Source organism: Ctenopharyngodon idella, chromosome 4, assembly GCF_019924925.1.
Source record: "Ctenopharyngodon idella isolate HZGC_01 chromosome 4, HZGC01, whole genome shotgun sequence".
NCBI lineage: Eukaryota > Metazoa > Chordata > Actinopteri > Cypriniformes > Xenocyprididae > Ctenopharyngodon > Ctenopharyngodon idella.
This window is the reverse complement of record NC_067223.1, coordinates 5,597,020-5,612,268: the sequence shown is the minus strand read 5'-3', so window position 1 is coordinate 5,612,268 and position 15,249 is coordinate 5,597,020. Positions and strand designations below refer to the sequence as shown.

At 38.3% G+C, this 15,249-nt stretch overlaps 1 long non-coding RNA gene across 1 annotated transcript in view; it reads right to left on the bottom strand.

Annotated features, from left to right (window-relative positions):
* Positions 1-2,002: 2,002 nt before the first annotated feature.
* LOC127510850 (uncharacterized) overlaps positions 2,003-15,249 on the bottom strand; it is a 28,043-nt gene continuing 14,796 nt past the window's right edge. The window contains exon 3 of the long non-coding RNA XR_007929766.1: positions 2,003-4,900. This is a non-coding gene — a long non-coding RNA (uncharacterized LOC127510850). The remainder of the gene's footprint in view (positions 4,901-15,249) is intronic.

The window sequence follows — 15,249 nt, the reverse complement described above, 5'->3', positions numbered from 1 at the left end:
CAGAGGTGTCCGACATGTGATGTCTGATCTTTGTCAAAACATGCACATCTTTTATATTTTATAAAATATATTTTAATATTTTTCTTCTATGTAGTCTTTCTTTTTACATTTATTTTACCAAAGCATCAATATAAAAAATAAAATAAGAGACAAGAAAAAGACAACAATGGTCATGTTGGTTTCAGTTGGTTTAAAAAAAAAAAAAAAAAAATCAAATATTTATGATAAAAATGGTTTTGATATATATATATATATATATATATATATATATATATATATATATATATTTTTTTTTTTTTTTTTTTATTAAAAAATAAATAAATAATACTAATAATAATAATGATTATACCAAACTTCTTAAATTTTCCATTTAAGGAATGTCACTGTTTTTTCATTGGTTTATTTCTTCATATGAAACAAGTTTACTTTATGTCCCCCAAAATTATTGAAATGATTTTTTTCTTTATTTTTTGCAGGTAATACTAATTTGTAATTCAAAATAATAATAACATACAATAAAGCATTCAACAAGTCATTAATGAAGTTTAAGTTAAAGGGTTAGTTCACCCAAAAATGAAAATTCTGTCATTAATTACTCACCCTCATGTCGTTCCACAGCCGTAAGACCTTCGTTCATCTTCAGAACACAAATTAAGATATTTTTGATAAAAATCCGATGGCTCAATGAGGCCTCCATTGCCAGCAAGATAATTAACACTTTCAGATGCCCAGAAAGATACAAAAGACATATTTAAAACAGTTCATGTGACTACAGTGGTTCAACCTTAATGTTATATAGCGACAAGAATAGTTTTGTATGCCAAAAAAAGTGGTTCAGAGTACATATCAAACTGGCAAAGTCACGTGATTTCAGTAAACTAGACTTTGTTATGTCATAAAGTGTTTCGAAATTTCAATGGTTCACCACTGGGGGGCATGACTTTGGCAGTTTGATACACACTCCGAACCACTGATTCAAAACAAAAGATTTGTAAAGCTTCGAAGATTCATGAAGCAGTGTTTTGAAATCACCCGTCTCTAGATATTGTTAAATAAAGTTGTTATTTTGTTCTATTGGAGCACAAAAAGTATTCTCGTCGCTTCATAACATTGAGGTTGAACCACTGTAGTCACATGAACTGTTTTAAACACGTCTTTAGTAGCTTTCTGGGCATCTGAAAGTGTTAATTATCTTGCTGGCAATGGAGGCCTCACCGAGCCATCGGATTTTATCAAAAATATCTTAATTTGTGTTCTGAAGATGAATGAAGGTCTTACGGGTGTGGAACGACATGAGGGTGAGTAATTAATGACATGATTATCCTTTTTGGGTGAACTAACCCTTTAAGCATATACACACAGCTGTTTCTTTCTTTGCCTCCTTTTTGTACTTTTTATGGACTGTGTTGCTTTTAGCATTTAAAGTGACTCATTTTTGTTCCCTAAAAAGCTGAAAGTAGTCGTCATCCCATATGCACACACCTCCTAACAGAGCTACTTTTATCAAACTTCTCTCATCTTTCTCTCTCTCCTTCCACCCTCTTCTTTCGTGAAAAATTAATTGAGTTTTCTTCCCGTACCTCAAATGTGGCGGAGGTTTTGACGCTGTTGCCATTTCAGTACGTGTGAAGAAGAGAGAGTGTGAAGCTGCTTGTACCTTAAGCATCCTTTTCCTTTAGTTACATATACTACATCTGAAAGAGACCATAATGCGCGCCATAATGTTGTTTTCAGGGTCACAGTTTATTTGTTCCTTAGTTATGTTGTGTGATAAGAAACACCTGTAGTGGAGTATGAGTGTGTATATGTGTTTGTGTCTGTCTCTACCAGGCAGATGCAACAGTGCAAAGACAATGTCATTTTTTAAGCAGACATTTGAAAGCTCAATCATTCAGACTGAAAATACTATCTGCACACTTTTTGCCTTGTTTGTTATATATGGAACTGCCATTATAATCTCAGCAAGGACGTGTCATTTGTAAAGTAGTTTTGCTCTAGTTAAGATACAATAGGCATACTGAGAGGAAAGATTAATAATGATAATATTAAAAAAAGAGGGAAAGAGACATTTGACAGTTGGAGAAAGATATTTTCTAATTCTTCCATTTGATCTTGTGGTTTATTACAACATTTTCATCTATCCTCTCCTGTCCACTTCTACTCCTTTCCTCTCCTCATTGCTCCCCTCCTTGTCTCGTCTTCCTTTTTGTCTCCATCGATCCTCTTTTCTTCTTTCCTCCCATTATGTTTCCTCTCGACATCTCTTTGACAATGCAAAAGAGAGATGAGGATATAAGTAGAAGAGAGGAGAGGAGAAAAAAATAGAAGAAAGACATGTTGAGGAGAGAATAGATGGAGAGACAAGGACATAAAACAAGGAGAAAAGAGATTGGGGGGGGAGAAAAAGAGATAAGAGGTTAGATAAAGAGAAGAGGAGGCGAATTACAAAGAGAGGAGAGGATAAATGAGAGAAGATGAAAGAAGCGATGAGGAGAGACAAGAAGGAAACAAGATCACACAAGACAATTAAGGAGAGGAGAAGAGAGAGGAGAAATGATGAGGAGAGGATAGATTAGGAGAGGAGAAATAAGAAGATGAGGTGAGAGAAGGAAAGAAGAAAAGAGGAGAGACAAGGAGAGCATACTATAGATTATGAGAGGAGATACAAGAGACAGAGATGGAGAAGGGGGAGAGATGAGGAGAGGATAGATTAGAAGATGAGAAACAAGAAAATGAAACAAGGTGACAAGACGAGACAGGGAGAGGAGAATATAGAAAAGAGACAAGGAGAAGACAGAGATGGAGGAGAAGTGTTGAGGAGAGAAGAGACCAAAAGAAGACAGAAAAGAGAGATGAGGAGAGAAGAGGCAAGGAGTGGAGCAATGAGAAGAGGAAAGGAGTGGAAAGAAGAGGAGAGGATAAATGAGAAGAGAAAAGAGAGACGAGGAGAGGAAAGTAGAGGTGAGGAGAAAGCAGGAGTAGAGACAATTAGAGGAGAGGATATACGAGGAGAAGAGAGACAAGGACGAAAGGCGAGGAGAAAGGAGATGATGAGAGAAAAGGAAAGGAGAGCTGAGGATAGATAAAGGAAAGAAGAGAAGACTAAAGAAAAGAGGATAATTGAGGAGATATGGTGAAATGAGAAGAGCAATGAGAAGAGACAAGAAATTGAGATAAGGAGACAAGATGAGGAGAGACAGAGATGGAGGATGGGAGAAAAAATGAGGAGATGAGAGGTAAGATTAAGAGTGGAGATACAAGAAGATTCGATAAGGAACCAAGACAAGACATAGAGAGGAAAATAGAGAAGAGAGACAAGGAGAGACAGAGATGAAGGAAAGTAGAAATGATGAGCAGAGGAGAGATGAGGAAAGAGGAGAGGAGATACAAGAAAATGAGACAAAGAGACAAGACAAGACAGGGGGAGGAGAGACAAGGACAGACAAACATGGAGAAGAGAAATGATAAGGAGAGATGAGATGAGATGAGATGAGATGAGGACAGACTAAGAGAGGAGATACAAGAAAATGAGACAGAGAGACAAGACTGAGGTGAACGAGAAATGATGAGGAAAATAGAGGTGAGGAGAAGGGGAGCAATGAGAAGAGAAAAGGAGTGGAGAGAACGATGATGAGAAAAAATGAAAGGAGAGATGAGGGTAGATGAAGAGAATAGACAAAAAGAGGAGAGACAAGAAGAGGACAGAGATGAAGAGGAGAAATTATGAGGGGAGAAGAGGGGACAAGATGGGACAAGAAGAAAAAAGGAGAGACAGTGATGGAGGAGAGGAGAAAAATGAGGAGAGGAGAGACGAGGAGATGTAAAATTAAGAGAGAAACAAGAAAACGAGACGAGGAGACCAGGCAAAATGATGAGAGGACAGTATTTGAGATGAGGAGGCAAGACGAGAAGAACAAAAAGGAAAAGGAGAGGCGAGAGGAGGACTTGAGAGGAGGACTTCACCTTCACCCATGCTCATTCATTTTGCCTCTCCTCTTTCATCTGTGCACTCAGGCAGTTTCCACAGTGATCGCCTTCATTTGTCCTTCTATATCTCACTCCCTCTTTCTCTTCTCATCTTTTTTCTGTCTTTGACCTAACACTGAAAATGGCAGGGACCCAAAAAAGACCAGTGAATTCATCCATTTCTCACTCTCGCTCTTTGACACACGCTCTCAGCATCCACCATTGAGTCACACACACAACAGACACACACAGCAGGCCTTAATTGGGTGACTCTGGGTTTTGAGAGCCCAGCAGGCAGAGTGCGCTGGGGGAGAGCGATGTCACATTTTACTCACTTACTTCTCACGCTCACTCCTTCATTTATCTAGAAAGACAACAGGGGTCAGATGTATATGTGTATGTATGTGTGTGGTTGTGTGAGAGTCAGTCGGATGGATTCTAATTGGGTTTTAAAGGAGAGTTTTATTGTGACTGGCTTTGATTGATGTTTGTGGAAACTTAACTACACAAAAGTTTGATTTAATGTTACTTTAGAGGGAACAGGTTGTTTGTGACTGGTCTGTCTGTCTGTCGATCTATCTAAAAAAAAATTACATACAAAAGTTAAAAAATTAATAAGGTTACACTTTATTCAAATAGTCCACAATGACATTCTAATTCTCTAATGATTGATATAGTTGACATGTACAGTAGTTGCAAAGTTACTTATAGTTAGTAGAATGTCTAAAGTGGACTATCGAAATAAAGTGTTAACCTTAATAATTAAAATGCATTTTTTGGATGTTATTTGAATGTTAAAATTCCACTTAGCTTAAAAAATCAGAGGAGACATGACGCTTCCAGTGCTTTTCATGATTTCTCTCACTTCATGGATCAAATCACTGCAACCGCTGCTACTTCCTGTCAAACAATGGCTGAGGCAGAGTGATATGATCTGTATGAAGACAGAAGGAAAACAGTGAGAGCAAAAAAAACTGAAAAAGGGTGACAGATCAGGGAATGTATTGGATTCTTGGCATTTGCTATTGCTGCAATCTCATGTGAGCGACAGGTTGTCAGTTTTGATTTCTTGATGACTCTAAACTGTAACTCTAAACTTTGAATTTAAATTAAAATGAAAACAGTTGCACTTTATTTGAGTATTCTAGCGTGGGGTTATATATCAGGTAATCTTAATCCCATTACCCCTGACTTTGGCGTTTCTTCTTATATATATGTTTCTGTTAAATAAATCAGTTTTTTTATATGTTAGGATGCAAAAACCTCAGTTTCATAGTAACAAAATGGTGTTTAAGCTTGTTCGATCTGTCACACACACACACACACACACATTTTCACTGATGACTATTGAAGGACACAATAGGCTGGGAGAGGTCAAAGACACATAAACATGCACACACACACCTGTCTGTGTGTCATCTATCACTCAATCCTTGTATCTGAAGGACACTACAGATAAACCTTCATCTCTTTTGTCCCTGTTGCTGTCTGTGTGTATGTGTGTGTGTGTGTTTGACCTCGCTCTGACTATTGTGTTTCAATCAGTGGCCCTCGTGAAAAGCACACGTCTCTTTCTACGCAGGTGCCCTGCTGACGTGGCCTCCCTCCTTCTTCAAGCCATCTGGAAATGGCACAGTTTCATTTGCCGCGTCACTGAAAAAAAAATTGTACCGTAATCCTGCACGCAAGAGAAGATCAGCATGTGAATGCGAGGCTGAGATTCGGGTTGTCATTCGCTGTCACACGTAGCACGGTTTGACTGACCTCCAGAGTTCCTTGTAAGCGTGGCGAGGGCGTTCGAAAGGCAGTGCAGTGGGTGGCACTTAATGGTATTTAAGTGTCATCTATTTTAAACTCCATGAGTGAAGAGATTCGAAACACATATGACCCTTCTTTACACACACCCACACTTACTCACTCGGTCACACATGCACACATACACATCACCTCCATTCCCATTTTTTCCTATTTCCTCTCCCGTTTCCAGGGGCAAGCAGGGAAGATTAATCCAGACTTCATGGCTGGTGCTCCGAGATAAACATGGTATGGAGACCATGTGATAGATACTGCCGGCAACTGCGTCATTGCACACGCACACACACACACACAAATACACAAACAGAAAACAGATTAACATGCTATTTATTAAAACCAAGTCACATTATCAAAGTTTAAACATTTTTTTACATTTCTTAAAAAAAATAAACTGAGCCTTCCTGTAGCTCAAGCAGTAGCCCAAGATTAAGTTAAAATTTCCCATTTCTGACCTCAGAGCATTCAATTGTACACCATAATCACATGTACACACTGCAAGATGGTATCATGACTTAACGAGAACACTGTGTTCTTAAGTCAATTATGGCAAAAAAAACAAAACAAAAACAAAAGTCATGAACACAAAATGCACTGTCAGTTTAAAAACAGCTCGCTAGTTGCCGCCATCTTTGAAATGAGGTTTCTCGCTGAGGATTGGTCAATCTACCCTGAATACACAAGTCCGATATCCAAGTCATCATTTTTAAGGCATATGCATGGAGCATATGCCACAGCCCACCGTGGATGGAGAGCAAAGCCGCGATGTACGAGCCAGATCCTGAAGGGAGGATGGAGCCAATCATCGCCCCGAAGCCCGAGACTCGTGAAACGTCTGACCAGGTCGGGAGCCGGCAACATCACGTGACGCCATGGGAATTCTAGTGGCAACATCGCATGACGCACATGGGAATTCTAGTGGAATACGAGGGCATGGACGAATGCCCCATCCACATTCCCGTGATTGAGGGTAAGCTGCAGCTGGCCTCTGCAAACTGTTTTTATAATTATCTGGAAGAGGATGTTTCCCTATGTCTCCTGTCTCCGCTAGTCACGTCCAGTTCGAAGTCTCCTGTGCCTCGTTGGTTCCACCCAGTTCAATATCTCCTATTTCTCCAGAGTTCCCACCCAGCCTCCCTCTCCCACCTCTTCTTCCAATAACAGCCAGTTCCTCAGCCCCACCTCTGCTGGTTCCCTTCATCCCCTCGTCTTCTCCTCTAACGCCACTATATTGTGTGGATCTGCCTCGGGTCTTCCAGTCTCCAGCTCAACCTAGGCAAGTGAATTCCCTGGCTCCGCCTCTAGCCACTGACATGTTGGCTTCGCCTTTGCTCCTCCCTCCCTGGGTTCCACCTAATACCACCGCCCTTACGGCTCCACCGGACTCCCTCGTCCCTTTGGCTGCGCCTTGGTCAGACATCACCCTACCTGTGCTACGGACTTACGGGCCGTCTGCTGTGCTCCGTCTCTCCACCCCTTCGGCTCCATCTGGCTCCGCCTTCCCACTGGCTCCACCTTGGTCCTCGGTCCCACTGGCACTGCCTCAGTCGTCAGGCACCCTGGCTCCTCCAGGACCATCAGTGTTGCCTAGTCCCATCTGTTCTCCGTCTGTGCCCAGGGCTCCACTACTATTGGCTTCATCTCCGTCAGTCATACCCCGGGTGTCGTCAGCCAAGTCTCCATCATGTCTCATCTCTCCATCAACTCCTCCGTGGGCTATCGTCCTGGCTGCTCTATGGATCCCTGCATGGCTATTCCTGCTCCTGGCTCCCCTCTGGCTCCTCCCACCCTCCACTCTCCCATTGGACTGTTTTGCATTTGGTTAAGTCCCTCTCCATCTCCATGTCCTCCACCTGAGCCCCCTCCCTCACTCCTCTGTTGAACTGTTACGTACTGTAACGATTATGTTCTGTTTTGTCCTGTTATAGTTCCATTTTCACTCTTTGATCTGTTTGATCTGTTCCTGATCACATTTCCTCATGTTTATAAGCCCTGTGTTTCCTCAGTTCTTCATTCGGTATTGTTTATGTTAAGTGTGGTTGCTATTCTGATTTCTCTTACACGTTCACATTGTTTATTAATTTAACTTGGATTTCATGCGTGCTAGTCTACACGTTACACCCCACTTTTTTTTTTTTTGTTGTTGTTTTTTAGTGGAAAGTTTTCTCATTGTGATTTGAGCACGTATGACAGTTTTCTGCCAGTGTGGTGCCACTCAAACAGACAGGAAGTGCAGTGCCTCTGCTCGACCATGTCCATCTGACTGCTCTAATTCAATATGCTCCAGCAAAACCCAACAGAGCTAAAGGTTAAAACCTTGTTGCCATTTTCATAGGAGGATACTGACCTAATACAGGCCAGAGGCACACTCTCTGCTCAAATGTCTGCTTCCTGTTGAGCACATTTTGCTTTATTTGCAGTGGAAACAGAAATTACTTCTGCAGGCACTAAAAAGACAGAGCGGCTTTTTTTATTGGCCTTACAGCAACTAAATGAGTTCATATCTTTAATTTATAATATATTAAATAATATGATAATATAATATAAGTAGCTAACTGCACTATAAAAGCTTTTTTTTTTTTTTTTTTTATAAATTGCCAGACATGTTTCATTCTCTGAGTCACAATCAGCATGATTGTACTGAGATCTTTTGAAAAAAGAACGTTTTTGAAAGAAATATCTTATACTCACCAGGGCTCACCAAAGGAAAGGAAAGGAAAGGAAAGGAAAGGAAAGGAAAGGATCTTACTGACCCCAAACATTTGAATGGTTGTGTGTGTATATACATATTTCATTGTGTTTAATAAATTAGAATTTATTTAGACAATTTTACATTTTAAATTTATTTTATTATATTTTTAATAAAAGTAGCCAACTACACTATAGGGTGGCAAGTCACTTAGGGCTGTCCAGGTCTGCAAGATGAAACTCAACTCTGAAAATTTAAACTGATTTTAATAATAATTTGAACTGTACACTGCAACCCTTTTCATTGAACATCAATGTTACATGCTACAGACATAAATAATAGTACAAAATGTGTGATTTACTGAGAAAAGATGGATAATGACTTATCCATCAATGATTTTCAGTTTGTTCCTTCGCTCCTGGCATTAGTAATTGTGCCAGGCTGAACAGCTCTTAACTGTATTTTCTTGATTTGACCGATTCTCTTGTGCTTTATTCCTTGCATGCTTACACACACACCCTTGTTCTGTACTGCTTTTGTGAGTAGCTATTTTGAGAAATCAATGATAATTTATAGTGATAATTTACAGTTATTTCTTATGGGAGTTGTCAAAGCTTTATCTGCATGTTCTCTCACATTTTGTTCCCTGAGCAACAACCCTTGAAACATGCAAAAATTGGATATTATGTCCTTCACAAGAGGCAGAGCTGAAAGCGTATACTGCAGATCTGTTAAAGGAATACTCCGGGTTCAATACAAGTTAAGCTCAATTGACAGCATTTGGGGCATAATGTTGATTACCACAAACTTTATTTCCACTTGTCCTTTTCTACTTGAGTAAATCTGGGTTAAAAGGAGACACTTACAATAGAAATGTATGTGGCCAGTCCATTAATGTTTAAAATACTCAATAGTATAGCCACAAGACATAAAACAATATACAGTATGTTATTATGAAAAAAATCACAAAGATTTTCTCTATAATGTTATATCCAACTTAAAACATCTGAAAAATATCCTTATTTATAACTTTAAACTATAATCACTGGCTTCCGGTAACGGCATTACGCAAATTGAGTTCCGGCCAAAAAGTGAACTCTGACCCGACGCATGATGTAGGGTGTAGGAGTAGCATAAGCTTAGTTGAGAGTGGACGCCTCTCACAATTCAAACGAATAGGGCTGGGCAACAAACTCAAGCTCCTCCAACATTTCTCTTTAAAAATTCTCATTTTAGACTTCTAATTTGTGACTTTGAATTTGTGTTTTGTTTTGCTCTGTCCTCTGAGCTTCCACATTTGTCAATACGTCATGTGTTGGGTCAGAGTTCACTCTTCGGCCGGAACTTGACACACGTACGGCCATTACCAGAAGCCATAATTATAGTTTATAAAGCTATTAATATGGATATATTTCTTACAAAAACGCATAGCTTTGCTTCAGAAGGCCTTTACTAACCCCCTGGAGCCTTTTATGATGGATGGATGCACTTTTTGGGGCTTCATCTAAGTTACTGTTTACTCCCATTATAAAGCTTGGAAGAGGCAGGATATTTTTTAATATAACTCTGTTTATGTTTGGCTGAAAGAAGAAAGTCATATATACCTAGGATGGCTTGAGGGTGAGTAAATTATGGGATCATTTTCATTTTTTGGTGAACTAACCCTTTAATGTAAGGGCTTTTATAAAATAATAAGCTTCATGTTTTATGCTATTTGAATGTCCTGTATCTACTGTAATATATGTGTATAAATGTGTACTTTATGTGTGCAATATGTATATATACAGGTGCTGGTCATATAATTAGAATATCGTGAAAAAGTTCATTTTTTTATTGTAAATTATTTTAAAAAATGAAACTTTCATATATTCTAGATTCCCTACATGTAAAGTAAAACATTTCAAAAGTTTTTTTTTTTTAATTTGTTGATTAGAGCGTACAGCTAATGAAAGTCCAAAATCCAGTATCTCAAAATATTAGAATATTTACATTTGAGTTTCATTAAATGACAATCCCTACAGTATAAATTCCGGGTATCTTTTGTTCTTTGAAACCACACTAATGGGGAAGACTGCTGACTTGGCAATGGTCCAGGAGACAATCATTGACACCCTCCACAAAGAGAGTAAGTCACAGAAGGTCATTACTGAATGGGGTGGCTGTTTACAGAGTGATGTATCAAAGCATATTAAATGCAAAGTTGACTGGAAGGAAGAAATTGGGTAGGCAAAGGTGCACAAGCAACAGGGATGACCGCAAGCTTGAGAATACTGTCAAGTAAAGCCGATTCAAACACTTGGGAGAGCTTCACATTGAGTAGAATGAAGCCGGAGTCAGCGCATCAAGAGTCACCACACTCAGACATCTTCAGGAAAAGGACTACCAAGCCACTTCTGAACCAGAGACAACGTCAGAAGCATCTTACCTGGGCTAAGGAGAAAAAGAACTGGACAGTGAACAGTGGTCGAAAGTCCTCTTTTCAGATAAAAGTAAATTTTGCATTTCATGTTGAAATCATGGTCCCAGAGTCTGAAGGAAGACTGGAGAGGCACAGAATCCAAGCTGCTTGAAGTCTAGTGTGAAGTTTCTGAAGTCAATAATGATTTGGGGGGGGGGCGTGACGTCTGCTGGTGTTGGTCCATTGTGTTTTATCAAGTGCAAAGTCAATGCAGCCATCTTCCAGGAGATTTTGGAGCACTTTATGCTTCTATCTGCTGACAAGCTTTATGGAGATGCTGATTTCCTTTTCCAGCAGGACTTTAGCACCTGCCCACAGTGCAAAAACCACTTCCAAGTGGTTTGCTGACCATGATATTACTGTGCTTTATTGGCCAGCCAATATGCCTGACCTGAATCTATGGGATATTTTCAAGAGAAAGATAAGAAACAGTCGATCCAACAATATACAGATGATCTGAAGGCTCAATAGTGCCTCAGCAGTGCCACAGGCTGATCACTTCCATTCCACACTTCACTGATGCAGTAATTTGTGCTAGGAGCAAGTCATTTGCTGTAATATGTCCTGCCGATCAAGTATTGAGTGCACAAAAGAACATACTTTAAAGAACTTTAACTTTTCTGTTTTGCAAATCCATTTTTTGATTGATCTTAGGAAATATTCTAATATTTTGAAATACTGGATTTTGGACTTTCATGAGCTGTACGCTCTAATCATCAAAATTTAAAAAAAAACTTTTGAAATGTTTTACTTTACATGTAGGGAATCTAGAATATATGAAAGTTTCATTTTTAAAAATAATTTATAATAAAAAAATGAACTTTTTGATGATATTCTAATTATATGACCAGCACCTGTATGTTTAAGTTATTGTGTGTTTTTTTGGTAAAATATGTTTTGTTTGACTGTTGCTGTTTGCTATGGCCAAATAATTTTCCCCACAGGGAAGTAAAGTAAGTATGTACTGTATGTATTTTGTCAAGTGTAGTCTCGAGAGTCTTTTTTTAATGAATAACAAGAACAAGCAGGAGAATAAGTGTCACAAATACACACTAACATAAACAATAACAGACCCCAAAATGAGGAAAATAAGGGTTTCAATAACAGGGAGAGTGGATAAGTAAAACTAAAACCGGTATTGGATTAATTAACAGTCAGAGAAACTAGTGAACAGGAATATGGGCAAACAGGAAGGACTAAACCAAAACACTGAAACTAAACAAAACAGAAGCACAACCCTGACATATGTATGTATGTATGTATGTATCCATCTATCTATCATTTCTGCATTTAAAACTCCAAAAATTGGCCTCATTCACTTCCATTGGGGCCTCACCGTAACTTTTTTTTTTTTTAATAAAAATGAGGGTCGAAATTATTCTTCTGATAACTTTATGTCAAAAATGCTGTTGACTGAGATTAACTCAGTCATAATTTAACCCAGAATATTCCTTTAAGGCAGGCACACTACAAGACTAAAGATTGTTACCATTTAATCTTTTAAGTCTGCAACATAAGCAAAAAGTTGTTTTTGCATTTTATACATGTGTGATTGCTCACTAAAGAAGTGTTATGTCTCCATGGAAGCTGTTATCCTTTGCATGGTGATGCATGCAGAGCATGTGTTGGCTGCAGTCACTGAGAGAGCAATGAGAAATGCGATGCATTAAGGAGCTCGGCTCCTCTGTATTTGGCAGGCAGACTTTGCGACATACTGAAAGGTGCTTAAGCATTTTAAGTGGCCCCAGCGTGCCAATATTTCACTCAGGCAGAATAACTGTCTTAATGCTTAATATCCAACCATCCATTGAGCACGTTTCCGGTGTTTTAATGTCTCTTTTGCAACGATTTTACACTCTGGAGAGGGAGAGAGGTGGGAGGCCGAGAAAATGGTGGAAGACAAAAACCTTTCAGTCTCTTCATTACATACAACATTAAACCCAATCAGGGTGTTAAGATGCTTTGTAGTTCTTTATTTGCAACAGCAAGACAAAAATAACACTGAAATAGGCAGAGAAAGAGTGTGCCAGGGCAAACATCACAATGTAGATGGCTATCAATGCTGTTGCTGTTGACTTGGTGTGTGATCTTGACAGACTATTTTAATAGAGAAGCAATAGGTACAGCAAATGTCCACATCACATAAGGCAATGAGAAAAAAACGTTCGCTCTACTCACACTGACAGGGATGAAATTGAGTCACTGAGCTTTTGATTTCTAGTAGATGAAAAAAAAAAAAGAGGTGGGGGGGGGGTTAAAAGTTTTTTGTTTTTTTTTTCCCCTTGAAAATAAATCACAAACCACAATATATAGACTATTTTTTGGCAGCTGTTACAGAAACATTTTTACAATAAATAATCTGATTTACCATGAGCTTTGAAGTATTACATAGATTAGATAGCTTCGATATTTGACCACTTTATTTACAATAACTTCTGATAGGAATGCAAAATCATGCAAAATCAAATGGTAGTTATTGATATTTTAATAGAATTATTTGAAATAGAAATCCTTTGTAACATAATAGCTGTCACTTTTGATCAATTTAATATGTCCTTGCTGATTACCTGTAAAAAGTTATGACAATTCTGCATCCTGTTTGCTACCTCAATCCAAATATAATGTAATTAAAAAAGTAATTACTTATAGTTACTAGTTACTTCTCACAAATAGTAACTGAGTTAGTAACGGAGTTACATCATTATAAAAGTAACTAATTACCAGGGAAAGTAACTATTGCGTTACTTTAAAAAAAAAAAAATTCAAATGTGTCAAATAACTTGGATGCCCCCAATATTGAATATAAGTCTAAAAATAAATGATGCTTGATCCGACTCGTGACTCATGATCCGCTCTTGCTCACGACATGAAATTTCTCTGTACTGTACTACGTGTTGTTAGCCATTAAAGAAAACGAAGTTTCATATTTATGTTTAAATAAGCCTATGTTATGTTTTAAATTAATCTATTTAATTATGAAAAGTGAACCGCATGAGTAAGATAGAATACATCATGATGCATATATATCGGGAGACATGGAGTGGGTCAGACATGATTTTGACCATTTCATTAAGTTTTGTTTTGTAGAAAGCCTTTCTTTAAAGTGAATTTAATTTTGTAAAAATTGTATCTTGATTTTAATCAATGTTTTTTCAACCAATTGCCTGGATTTATTATATAAGAAGCAAATATAGCAGACAATATAATCATGACATGGAGGCGCCGGCGCGATCACTTGCACGTGAACTGGAGCGCGTCTTATAGGCTAAATGAACCGAAACTCAGCGATTGCTTGACTCACAGACATGAGAAATATATCTATAGAAAGCTTGAAATGTCTACTTTTAATAGAAATAATTCAAAACGAAAAGAAATAGGCTACTCTGATTATGTAATCCGAATTAAATGTGCATTCTCTCTCTAGGTGCGTCCAGTATGCGAAGATGATTAGAGACAGCAGTGTCAACTTCAACTTTGCAGCCAACACTGATTCAGAAAACATTACTTTATTAATAAACAATTAAAATGTCTCCTTGCTTTTTTTGCCTTGCGCATCCGGTTGGTGAGGTCTGAACGCGCTCTGACAACAGAAGTGATGTCTCGCACTCATTGAAGTATAAGCGCGAGACATCACTTCCGTCATCAGAACATGTTTTCAGACCTCACCAACCGGATGCGCAAGGCAGTTGGACATAGTGGTGTTTTAGATGTGAAAAATGATATAAATACTGTTAAGTTTCTTGCACAAACCGATCGTTTCGTGTCTTAGGACATCAATGTGTCGTCACGAGCCGCAGGGTTTAATTTGAATTTGTCTGTGCATGTTTTTTTGACTCTTATAGATGGAGTTACCATTAACAAGCATTATACGACTGACAGACCGCAACGGTTGGAGTTAAAAATCATAATTTGTGTTCTACTGAAGAAACAAAGTCACCTACATCTTGGATGCCCTGGGGGTAAGCAGATAAACATCAAATTTTAATTTTTGTGTGAACTATCCCTTTAATTTTGCTGGTTCTTTATGGCAAGCTTTATGCGTGTGCTTGAGTGCTATATAGCCTATATTAAACGCTCATTACTATGGTTTATTCTCTCCAGTATTTAAGAATTTAAATTAATATAAATGTGATTAGTCAACTAATGAACAACTACTAGTCGACTAGAAAAAAACTTATTTCACATATTTTCACAGCATGTCACAAAGTGGTATTCTGGTTTGAGCTCACGCTCCACTCGCATGCTCTGACACAGACACACACACGCACAGAGCCTGCATTGTACATTATTATCAGTTTAAAATTATATCTGTGTATGACTAACC